Genomic DNA, 12,139 nt, shown 5'->3' with positions numbered 1-12,139 from the left:
GAAGATGAGAGTTGATAGGTGGAAAAGGCAAAGGCTGGAGAAGAACGAATTTGATAGGAAAGGACAGTGGACCATGGGAGAAAGGGAAGGAAGAGGAGCCCTGAGGGAGGTGAAGAGAAGAAGGATGAGGTCAGAATAAGTAACAGAAGAGAAAAGGGGATGGGAAAAAATTACCAGAGAGAGAAATCAATTTTCATGTCATCAGGTTGGAGGCTACCTATATGGAAGTTGAGGTGTTGCTCCTTCACCCTGTGTTGCCTTAAGCCATGGGAATTAGTAGGTTTATAAAAGATATTAGTAGACAGTATGTCTCCAGATATGAAGACAGAGATGTCAAGGAAGGGGAGAGAGGTGTTAGAAATTGACAAATTGAATTTAAGGGCAGGGTAGAAGTTGAAGGCAAAGTTGAAGAAATTGATGAGCTTAGCATGGATGCATGAAGCAGCACCAATGCAGTCATCATTTTAGCAGAGTAGGAGTCCATGAGCATTACCAGGGAAGGCTTGGAACATGAACCGTTCCATGCAGCCAATGAAAAAGCAGGAAGTGATGATGGGTCTCAGCCCAAATCATTGACTGTTTATTCATTTTCATAGATGCTGCCTGACTTGCTGAGTTCCTGCAGCATTTTGTGTGAATTGCTTTGGATTTCCAACATCTGCAGAATCTCTTGTGTTTGTGCTTATCATGATGAATCCTTACCTACAAAGAACGTTAGACCAACCACCCAATTAAACCTTTGAGTGTCACAGTGTGTCATCTGCCCTGGATGAACTCAGGCACCTGGACAGACAGCTGCTAGTGCTTCATTCTGGTGTGACAAATAAATGCACACAGCACTGGAGTGTCTAGATACACCTGTTGCTCCTCATACACTGTGTCCCAGCAATTGCTGAGGACAGTCACAGGAGACATTGTCATAGTGGATAGAGTTAGAGTGGAGATTCTGAAGCTTTAGATCTTTGAGGCTTCAGTCAGGGAAGACAAAAACAAAAAAACTGTTGTTAGAGTGTTCTCCCCCTTCTTTACATTTGATCAGTTAGAACAGTAGAGATGTCAGACAAGATAGTGGAATGCTCCTCTTGTGGGATGTGGGAAGGCAGGGAGACCTCAAGTGTTCATACAAACTACACCTGTAAGAAGTGCTTCCTTTTGCAGCTTCTAACACTCCACATTAAGGAGTTAGAGCTGGGACTGGATGAACACTAGATCATTTGGGATGCTTGAAGGGGTGATAGATAGAACGCATAGAAACTGGGTGACAGTCAGAAAGGGGAAAGGAGTTCAGGAGCCAGTGCGGAGTACCCCGCGGCCATTCCCCTTAGTGACAGGTATATCACTTTGGATACTGTCAGAAGCGGATGACCTAGACAGGGACAGTCAGAGCGGTCATGTCTCTGGCACTGAGTCTGACTCTGTGACTCAGAAGGGAAGGTGGGGGGCGGAAGAGGCGAGGAGTAGTGGTAGGAGATTCATTAGTTAGGGGGACAGAAAGGTGGTTCTGTGAGAAAGAACAAGTTGCCTTCTGGGTGTCAGTATCTGGGAAATCTTGGATTGAGTCCTCAGCATTTTCAAGTAGGAGGGAGAGCAGCCAGAGGTCATGGTTCATATAGGTACCAATGACATGGGTAGGATGAGTGAGGAGGCTCTGCAAAGGGAGTTCAGGGAGGTAAGTTCCAAGCTGAAGGACCTCTGGGTTGTGATCTCAGGATTGCTACCCGTGCTACATGCTAGTGGGGCCAGAAATAGGAAGATTATACATTTTAACATGTGGCTAAGAAATTGGTGTATGAGAGAGGACATGGGATTTTTGGATCATTGGACTCTCTTCCAGGGAAGGTGGGACATGCACAGAAGAGACAGTTTGTACCTGAACTGGAAGGGGACTAATATTCTAGTGGGATGGTTTGCTAATGCTGCACTGTGGGGTTTAAACTAGAGTTGCAGGGGGATGGGAACCAGAGTGCCAGAGATGTTATTGGAGAGGTTGTAGAGACGGATGTTGGTAGGACCTCAGACAAAGTCAGGAATCAAAAGGTTGAGCATGGTGTGTCTAGTGTCCTGAGTTGCCTATATTTCAATGCAAGAAGCATTATAGGAAAGGCGGATGAGCTTAGGGCATCCATCAACACCTGGAATTATGATATTGTAGCTATTAGTGAAACTTGTTTGCAGGAAGGGCAGAACCGGCAGCTTAATATTCCAGGATTCTGTTGTTTTAGATGTGACAGAGTGGGAGGGATTAAAGGAGGAGGGGTGACATTACTAGTAAGAGAAAATGTCATGGCAGTGCTTAGTCAGTATAGACTGGAGAACACGACTAGTCAGGCATTATGGGTAGAACTGGGAAATAAGAAAGGTACGACCACATTAATGGGCTTATATTAGATACCACCCAACAGTCTGAGGGATTTAGAGGAACAAATTTGTCGAGAGTTTGCATACTGTTGCAAGAAACATAAGGTAGTTAGAGTAGGTGATTTTATCTTTCCACATATTGACTGTCAAAGGACTAGATGGGATACAGTTTATCAGATGTATTCTGGAAAGTTTCCTTAATCAATATGTAGAAGTCCCAACAAGAGAGTTTACGATACTGGATCTGCTATTAGGCAATGAGCCGGGACAGGTGACAGAAATTTGTGTAGGGGAATGCTTTGCATCCAGTGACCACAATGCCGTTAGTTCTACAGTAAGTATGCAAAAAGATGGGTCTTTTCCACAGGTTGAGATTCTAAATTGGAGAAAGGCCAATTTTGATGGTATCAGAAGTTGTCTAGCAAGTGTGGATTGGCACAGGCTGTTTTCTGGCAAAGGTGTACTTGGTAAGTGGGAGGCATTCAAAAATAAAAATGTAAGAGTACAACGCTTGTATGTGCTTGTAAAGATAATAAGTGTAGGGAACCTTGGCTTTCAATAGATATTGGTGTCCTAAGAGAAAAAAGGATGTGCATAGCAGATATAGGCAGATAGAAACAAATGAGGTCTTATGGAATATAAGAAATGCAACACTTGAGAAAGAAATCGGGAAGGCTTAAAGAAGTTGTGATGGTGCTGTGGTCGACAAGGTGAAGGAGAATCCTAAGGGATGCTACAGAACCAAAAGGATTGCAAAGAACAAAGTTGGTCCTCTGGTAGATCAGAATGGTAATTCATGTTGTGGAGCCAAAGCAAATGAGGGAGATCTTAAATATTTTTTTGCATCTGTATTTACTCAGGAGACAGACACAGAATCTACAGAAGTGAGGCAGAGTGGCATCAGCTTCGTGGACCAATACAGATTACAGAGGAAGAGCTGTTTGCTCTGCTGAGGCAAATCAGGGTGGATAAATCCCTTGGGCCTGACAAGGGGTTCCCTCAGACCCTACAGAAAGCAAGTGCAGAAATTGCTGGGGCTCTTGTAGATATATTTAAATCATCCTTAGAGACAGGAGAAGTACCAGACAATTGGAGCAGAGCTAATATTGTTCCATTGTTTAAGAAAGGCTCTAGACATAAAGCATGAAATTATAGGCGGTGAGTCTGATATCATTTGTGGGAAAATTATTGGAAGATATTCTAAAGGACCGGATATATATGTATTTGGATAGACACGGACCGATTAAAGATAGTCAGCATGGCTTTGTGTGTGTAGGTCGTGCCTACCAATGTTATAGATTTTTTTGAGGAAGGCAATGGTTGCTGTCTACATGGACTTTAGCAAAGCATTTGACAAGGTCCTGCATAGCATGTTGATTAAGATCATTCAGTATTCAGCTTTCAAGATGAGATAGTAAATTGAATTAGACATTGGCTTTGTGGGAGAAGCCAGAGAGTGGTAGTAGATGATTGCCTCTCTGACTGGAGGCCTGTGACTAGTGGTGTGCCACAAGGATCGGTACTTGTTCTGTTGTTGTTTGTCAACTATATCAACAACCTGGATTATAATGTGGTTAACTGGATCAGCAAATTTGTAGATGACACCAAAATTGGAGGTGTAGTGGATAGCGAGGTAAGCTATCATGGCTTGCAGAGGGTTTTGCATCAGCTGAAAAAATGGGTTGAAAAATGGCAGATGGAATTTAATGCAGACAAGTAGGAGGTGTTGCACTTCATTTGGACCAACCAGGGCAGGTCTTACACAGTAAATGGCAGGGCACCGAGGAGTGCGGTAAAACAAAGAGATCTGGAAATACAGGTCCATAAGTCATTGAAAATAGTGTAGCAGGTAGATAAAGTTGTAAAGAAAGCTTTCTTCACTTTGACCATAAATCAATTTATTGAGCACAGGAGATGGGATGTTATGTTGAAGTTGTATAAGATGTTGGTGAGGTCTAATTTGGAGAATTGTGTGCAGCTTTGATAACCTGTGACAGGAAAGATATAAATAAGATTGAAAGAGAATAGAGAAAATTTACAAGGATGCTGGAGGAGCTGAGTTATAAGGAGAGATTGAATAGGTTATGACTTTATTCCTTAGAACATAGAAGACTGAGAGTAAATTTGATAGAAGTATATAAAATTATGAGGGATATATATAGGGCAGATGCAAGCAGACTTTTTCCACAGAGGTTGGGCGAGAATATTACCAGAGGTGTTGCATTAAGGATGAAAGATGAAATATGAGGGGTAACAACTTCACTCAGAGGGTCGTGGGAGGGTGGAATGAGCTGCCAGCACATATGGTGCATGCGAGCATGATTTCAGTGTTTGATAAAGTTTGATAGGTACGTGGATATTAGGGGTATGGAGGGCTATGGTCCTGGTGCAGGTTGATGGGAGTAGGCAGGTTAAATGCGTTCGGCATGGAATAGGTGGGCCAAAAGGCCTGTTTCTGTGCTGTACTTCTCTAAAACTCTATAACGCTGTATTCCCCTATTACCTTACAACTTACAGGAGCTCCTTTTAGACCATCAAGTCAATGCTGACTCACAGAGCAATACCTTTCCCTACTAATTTTCTCTACAAAGTATTCTACATATCCACCCCTTCTAGAGGTGGTGAGGGTGCCCAGAGTTTGCCACTGCATCCTTCAACATTGGGTGAGAGAGTGTGCCTTCAGAGCTATGCTGGTGGGCTATTTAGTGCAAACTTTTCATAAGCACACTTGTGTATTTGTTTTTAGTGAATATGAGCTGAAGAGTTATGTTGATTAAATTAATTACTTTTATTACTGCACAGAAAAGTCTGTTTATTGTTTATGTAAAGTTTTAAAACTTTTTATACACACGGTATTATCAATTAGGTGAACGGTTGAAATGAGAGGGATCATGTCTCTATTACTTGATCTCATGCACATCACGGCACTGTATCAGGTACTGGTGGAGAACATACAAAAGGGCCCCAGGCTTCAGCAGGACCAAAAAAGACTGTTGCAGGTTGTTAAGTTATGCCAACAATGGTTGTGTCATCAGCAAATTTATAGATGGCATTTGAGCTATGCCTAGCCACACACCCGTGGGTGTAGAGAGAGTAGAGCAGTGGACTAAACATACATCCTTGACGTGTGCCGGTGTTGATTTTCAGCAAGGTGGAGATGTTATGTCCAATCTGCACTGACTGTGGTCTTCTGGTGAGGAAGTTGAGGATCCAGTTGCTTTTTGAGGTACAGAACCTAAAATTCTGGGGCTTTTTGATCAGACCTGTAGGAATGATTGTGGTAAAAGCTGAACCATAGTCAATAAACAGCAGGCTGACATAAGTGTTAGAATTGTCCTGATGATCCATGGCTGTGTGAAGAGCTGATGAGATTGCATCATCCACTGTAGATCTATTGTTATGACAGGCAAATTGCAGTGGGTCCAGGTCCTTGCTGAGGTAAGAGTTGATTCTAGCCATACCCAACCTCTTAAAGCACTTCATCACTGTAGATGTGAGTTCTACTAGATGATCATCGTTAAGGCAGCTCATCCTTCCCTTCCTGGGCACTGGTATGATTGTTGCCCTTTTGACGCAGGTGGGAATTGTTTTAGATTAGATTAGATTAGGTTATGAGGACACTCAGTCCTCATTTATTGTCATTTAGACTTTAGAATTTAGAATTTAGAATTTCTGACTATACCAATGAAAGATTGAAAATGTCTTTGAACATCCCTGCCAGTTGGTTGTCACAGGTTTTCAGAGCCCTACCAGGTATATTGGATCATTCCTGCATTTTAGGCTTTCAGTCTCCATTGCCATGCAACATTATATTACTCCTTGGCCTCAGAGCCTCATAAGTACCATCACTACAAGAGCGGGTCTGAGTCTATGAGTTAGTAACCTCTTGTTACCTGAACATATATTCACAATCTACAAGATACAGCACAAACAAGGAGTTTGATGGAAGAATCTCCACATGTCTGGATGATTGAAGCACCAGCAATTCTGAAGAAGCACAACACCATCCAAAACAAAGCAATCTACTTGAATAACATCCCACTTATTGTACTAATCATTCATTTGCTCCACCACTAGTGCACAAAGGCTGCAGTCTGTATCATCTGCAAAATACATTGCAGTTTCTCATCCACGCTACCCCAACAGCACTCCTCAAATCTGCAATATTTACCATGAGGAAGGAGAGGGGCAGTAGAGAGCACCAATGCCTGCAGGTGACCTGGTCCTAAATCATCTTGACTTGAAAATATATCACTGGCCCTTCACCAGCTCTAGGTCTAAATCCTGGAAATTGCTGCCCAACTATCCTGTGCAAGTATCTTTACGAGATCGACTGTGGCATTCAAGAAGGCAGCTCATTACAACATTCTGAAGGGCTATAAATTCTGTCTTTGTTGATGATGCCCAAATCCATAAATGAATATGATAAAGGCATAGTGAAACACGTTCATTTCTATTCTGTGATAAACTTTGATATAAACAAATTCTGATACGGTGGCATAAAGTATCGGACACAGTTACTGGTCTTTGGGAGAAGCCAAGGAGGGGCATGCAGTGAAGCGCAAAATGTCTCAGTGGTGATAAGAAACGAAATAGGTTGAGGAATGTATAGACATCTAGCTGTTAAGCATTGACTGAAGTTAGGGTTCTTCAAGATTTGAACAACCACTGCCTGATATCTACTGTAACATTACAAAAAAGGTAAGCAGCAGTTGTGATGAATCACCATAAAGATGCAAGAAACAATAATTCAGCAGATGCTGGAGGATGAGCCGGAAAGCTATAAGCTACAATGCAAGTATTAGTAATTTAATATTTACAAAGAAATGTCAGGCACTTGGACATTAAGCCAATACATACATGACATGTAGACTTAAAGCCCATGAGTAATTCCTCACTGCACAAAGAAATGATTGCGAAACACAAAGCTGCACCTTGTTTTAGGGCAGCAGAATTCCACAACTGTGGGAAAGGTCACAAACTGAATATATTGCAACTTTCTAAAGCAATTCCTATACTGTTACCAAGATTTTCTTCAGCTGTCACTGCATTTAAGTTCCATCCTCAATTCTTTAAAGCCGAGTGACCTGTCTGAACTTGATGCCTAAATTGTTTAAGACCACTTTAAACAGAAATTTGAAATCTATTTCAAATTTGTACCAAAATGCAGCATGAGTTTCATTTTTTTCAATGGACATTAATGTTAATATGCTAAGTCAGATCTAATTGTCTTGATAAAGGACCCCTTAGGGGCCATAGATCATAATATGTTTGAATTCACCCTGAAATTTGAGAAGGAGAAGCTAAAGTCAAATGTATCAGTATTACAGTGGAGTAAAGGGAATTACAGAAGCATGAGAAAGGAGCTGGCTAAAATTGATTGGATGAGACGCTAGCAGGGCTGATGGCAGAACAACAGTGATTGAAATTTCAGGGAGCAATTCAGAAGGCGCAGAATAGATACAGTACATCCCAAAGAAGAAGTATTCTAAAGGCAGGATGACACAACCGTGGCTGACAAGAGAAGTCAAAACTAAAGAGAGGGCATATAATAGAGTAAGAATTAGTGGGAAGTAAGAGAATTGAAAAGCTTTTAAAAACTAGCAGAAGGCAATTAAGAAAACCATGTAGAAAGAAAAGATGGGGATACGAAGGTAATCCAGCCAATAATATTAAAAAGGGCACCAAAAGTTTCTTCAGATATATAAGGTGTAAAAGAGAGGCAAGAGTAGCTACTGGACTGCTGGAAAATGATGCTGGTGAGGTAGTGATGGGAGAGAGGGAAAAAATGGATGAACTGAATAAGTATATTGCATCAGTCTTCACTGTGGGAAATATGAGTATCTTTTACTCTTGAGTAGAAGACACAAACCCTAGAGAATACATACCATCAGGTCCATGAACAGTCTCTACCCTGCTGTTATAGAACTATTGGATGAACTCTTGATCTCCCAATCTACCTCATCATGGCCATTGCAATGCAAGTTTTTTTTCTGTAACTTTGCCACGATATTCTGCATTCTGTTTTGTTTTCCTATCTGTGCTGCCTCAGTGTATGTGTGTATGGACTGACCTCTTTGGATGACACACAATCAATAGCTTTTCACTCCATCTCATTACATGTGTCAATAATCAATCTATTCCCAAATACCAATTGCAGCTTTGCCGACTCGATATCAAATTCTATAGCATTTCTACATTGGGCTGCATATTAGCGTGGCAGTTAGCATAATACTATTGCAGAGCTAGTGACATGACTTCAGATCTGCTGTTGTTTGTAAAGTGTTTGTACAATCTCTCCATGCCCGTGTGGGTTTCCTCCAGGTGCTCTCGTTTCCTCCTGCTTTCTAGCATACAGGTTATTTGGTCACATGGGTGTGCTTAAGTGGTACGTGCTCACTAGGTCAGAAGGACCAGTGCTATAAATCGAAATAAAAAGACAAATAACAATTTGAGTCCTGACGAAGGTTCTTGGCCCGAAACGTCGACTGTGCTTCTTCCAGTGGATGCTGTCTGGCCTGCTGAGTTCCACCAGCATTTTGTGTGTGTTGCTAACAATTCTATAATTCCAGCTGATTTGCCTTCTCTGTTTGTGTCAGGATAACAGACATCCCACCCTACAAAAAACTCATTTCAGGGAGGTAGCACCATCAATTTGCGGGGGACTGCTGGAACTTCCGGGAGAGATGGGATGTCTGCAATAGAGTAGCTCCTTAGCAGCTAGCCAGCAGTTTAAATAATGTTAGCTATGCTAATGAACGAATGACACCTGTTAAACTCACCTCAACATGTCTTTTACAGTCTTAACCCACCATGGGCAATAGAAAAGTCACTGTTGCAAACAGTGCAGCGAGCAACACTCTCATTATTTTTGACCCCTATTAGGCAGGGGTACACTTTAGGGTAGTCTGGGGTGATGTACGTTTTATATTTTATATTATACGTGCCTCTGGTGAAGAGTAAACCTGCAACCTCGAGGACAGTGAGGAAATGGACGGAGGAGGCTTATGAGGCGCTCCAGGGTTGTTTTGAGGTGACAGACTGGCAGGCACTCTGTGAGTCACATGGAGAGGATATTGATGGGCTCACAGAGTGCATCACTGATTACATCAACTTCTGTGTGAACTGTTATGTTCCGACAAAATCTGTCCTTTGTTATTCAAATAACAAGCCATGGTTAACAAAGGACATTAAGGACATCCTGAACGCTAAAAAGAGGGCGTTTAGAGATGGAAATAGGGAGGAGCTGAGGGCAATACAGAGGGACCTGAAAGCCAGGATCAGGAGGCTAAAGATAGGTGCAGGAGGAAGCTTGAGTGGAAACTCCAGCAGAACAACATGAGAGAGGTCTGGAGTGGGATGAGGACCATCACTGGGTTCCGGCAAACTAGCAACAGAACAGCTGAAGGCAGTGTGGACAGGGCCAACGAACTTAACCTGTTCTTTAACATATTTGACATTATGGCCCCTGCTCATCCCCCACATGAGTCATCTGTTGTCGGCCCCCAACCAACACGTATTCCACTCTCCCCTCCTACCCTCCTCACAGTCCCCCACCCTTCTCTCATGACTATACCCCTTCCCTACATGAAACCACCACAGTGCGCTTCACAGCTGAACAGGTGAGAAGACAGCTGAAACGTCTCAACCCAAGCAAGGCTGCAGGACTGGATGGTGTCAGTACCAGGGTGCTCAAAGCCTGTGGCCCTCAGCAATGTGTACTTCGCCATGTCTTCAACCTGATCCTGAGTCTCCAGAGGGTTCCTGTGCTGTGGAAGACGTCCTGCCTTGTCCCTGTGCCGAAGACGCCGCGCCCCAGCAGCCTCAATGACTACAGACTGGTGGCTTGACCTCCCACATCATGAAGACCCTGGAGAGACTTGTTCTGGAGCTGCTCCGGCCTATGGTTAGGCCACACTTAGATCCCCTCTAGTTTGCCTACCAGCCCCGACTAGGAGTTGAGGATGCCATCGCCTACCTGCTGAACCGTGTATTCGCCCACCTGGACAAGCCAGCGAGCACTGTGAGGATCATGTTTTTTGACTTCTCCAGTGCGTTCAACACCATTCGCCCTGCTCTGCTGGGGGAGAAGCTGACAGCGATGCAGGTGGATACTTTCCTGGTGTCATGGATTCTTGATTACCTGACTGGCAGACCACAGTACGTGTGCTTGCGACACTGTGTGTCTGACAGAGTGATCAGCAGCACTGGGGCTCCACAGGGGACTGTCTTCTCTCCCTTTCTCTTCACCATTTACACCTCGGACATCAACTACTGCACAGAGACTTGTCATCTTCAGAAGTTTTCGGATGACTTTGCTATAGTTGGATGCATCAGCAAGGGAGATGAGGCTGAGTACAGGGCTACGGTAGGAAACTTTGTCACATGGTGTGAGCAGAATTATCTGCAGCTTAATGCGAAAAAGGCTAAGGAGCTGGTGGTAGACCTGAGGAGAGCTAAGGTACTGGTGACTCCTGTTTCCCTCCAGGGGGTCAGTGTGGACATGGTGGAGGATTACAAATACCTGGGGATACGATTTGACAATAAACTGGACTGGTCAAAGAACACTGAGACTGTCTACAAGAAGGATCAGAGTCATCTCTATTTCCTGAGGAGACTGAGGTCCTTTAACATCTGCCGGATGATGCTGAGGATGTTCTACGAGTCTGTGATGGCCAGTGCGATCATGTTTGCTGTTGTGTGCTGGGGCAGCAGGCTGAGGGTAGCAGACACCAACAGAATCAACAAACTCATTCGTAAGGCCAGTGATGTTGTGGGGATGGAACTGGACTCTCTCACGGTGGTGTCTGAAAAGAGGATGCTCTCCAAGTTGCATGCCATCTTGGACAATGTCTCCCAACCACTACAGAATATACTGGTTGGGCACAGGAGTACATTCAGCCAGAGACTCATTCCACCAAGATGCAGCACAGAGCGTCATAGGAAGTCATTCCTGCCTGTGGCCATCAAACTTTACAACTCCTCCCCTGGAGGGTCAGACACTTTGAGCCAATAGGCTGGACCTGGACTTATTTCCTGGCATAATTTGCATATTATTATTTAACTATTTATGGTTTTATTACTATTTAATTATTTATGGTGCAACTGTAAGGAAAACCAATTTCCCCCCGGATCAATAAAGTATGACTATGACTATGACTATATTTTCTTTTTTTGGAACACTGCCATGGCGCGCTCTCTCTCTCTTGTTCTCTCTCTCGTGGTCTCTCTTGCGCTCGCTCTCTCTCTCTTGTTCTCTCTCTCGTGGTACTTTTTTGCTTGTGTTATACTGTTATCTGCTCATGTATTTGTGGGTCACCCTAACTGTATCTGGGGTGTGTGTTGGTCACCTCCCCCATCAGTACGTAACTGAGTTGTTCTCTCTCCGGGTCTTGGTACCTGGTCTGTTTTGTGTTTACCACAATAACAGCCGTTGTTGAGATTAAAGAGCTTCCTCATCTGTCATTATGGACCAAATGCTTGCCACAATATGAATTCTTATTGTCTCTTTACTTCTTTCTGTGGGATGTGTTTTGGATTTTCGATATGTGGACCGTGAATTCTAGGTTTCCGCGAAAAGAAGGAGGAGGGAGCATGCACAATGTGAATGAAAATGTTATTGACTGTGTGGCTGATGCCACCATGCTCAGGAGAATCTTACTGTGGAGTATTTAGACTCATTTCCCTGTTGGCCCTAATTGACATAGGTCTGATCATTGTTCAATGGGAAAAGCAGATACTTACACACAAAAATCAGCATAAATGCATAAGGTTTTAAGAC

The sequence above is a fragment of the Mobula hypostoma genome, chromosome 3 (genome assembly GCF_963921235.1).
Source record: "Mobula hypostoma chromosome 3, sMobHyp1.1, whole genome shotgun sequence".
In the NCBI taxonomy this organism is placed as follows: Eukaryota; Metazoa; Chordata; class Chondrichthyes; order Myliobatiformes; family Myliobatidae; genus Mobula; species Mobula hypostoma.
Note: the sequence above shows the minus strand (reverse complement) of the source record.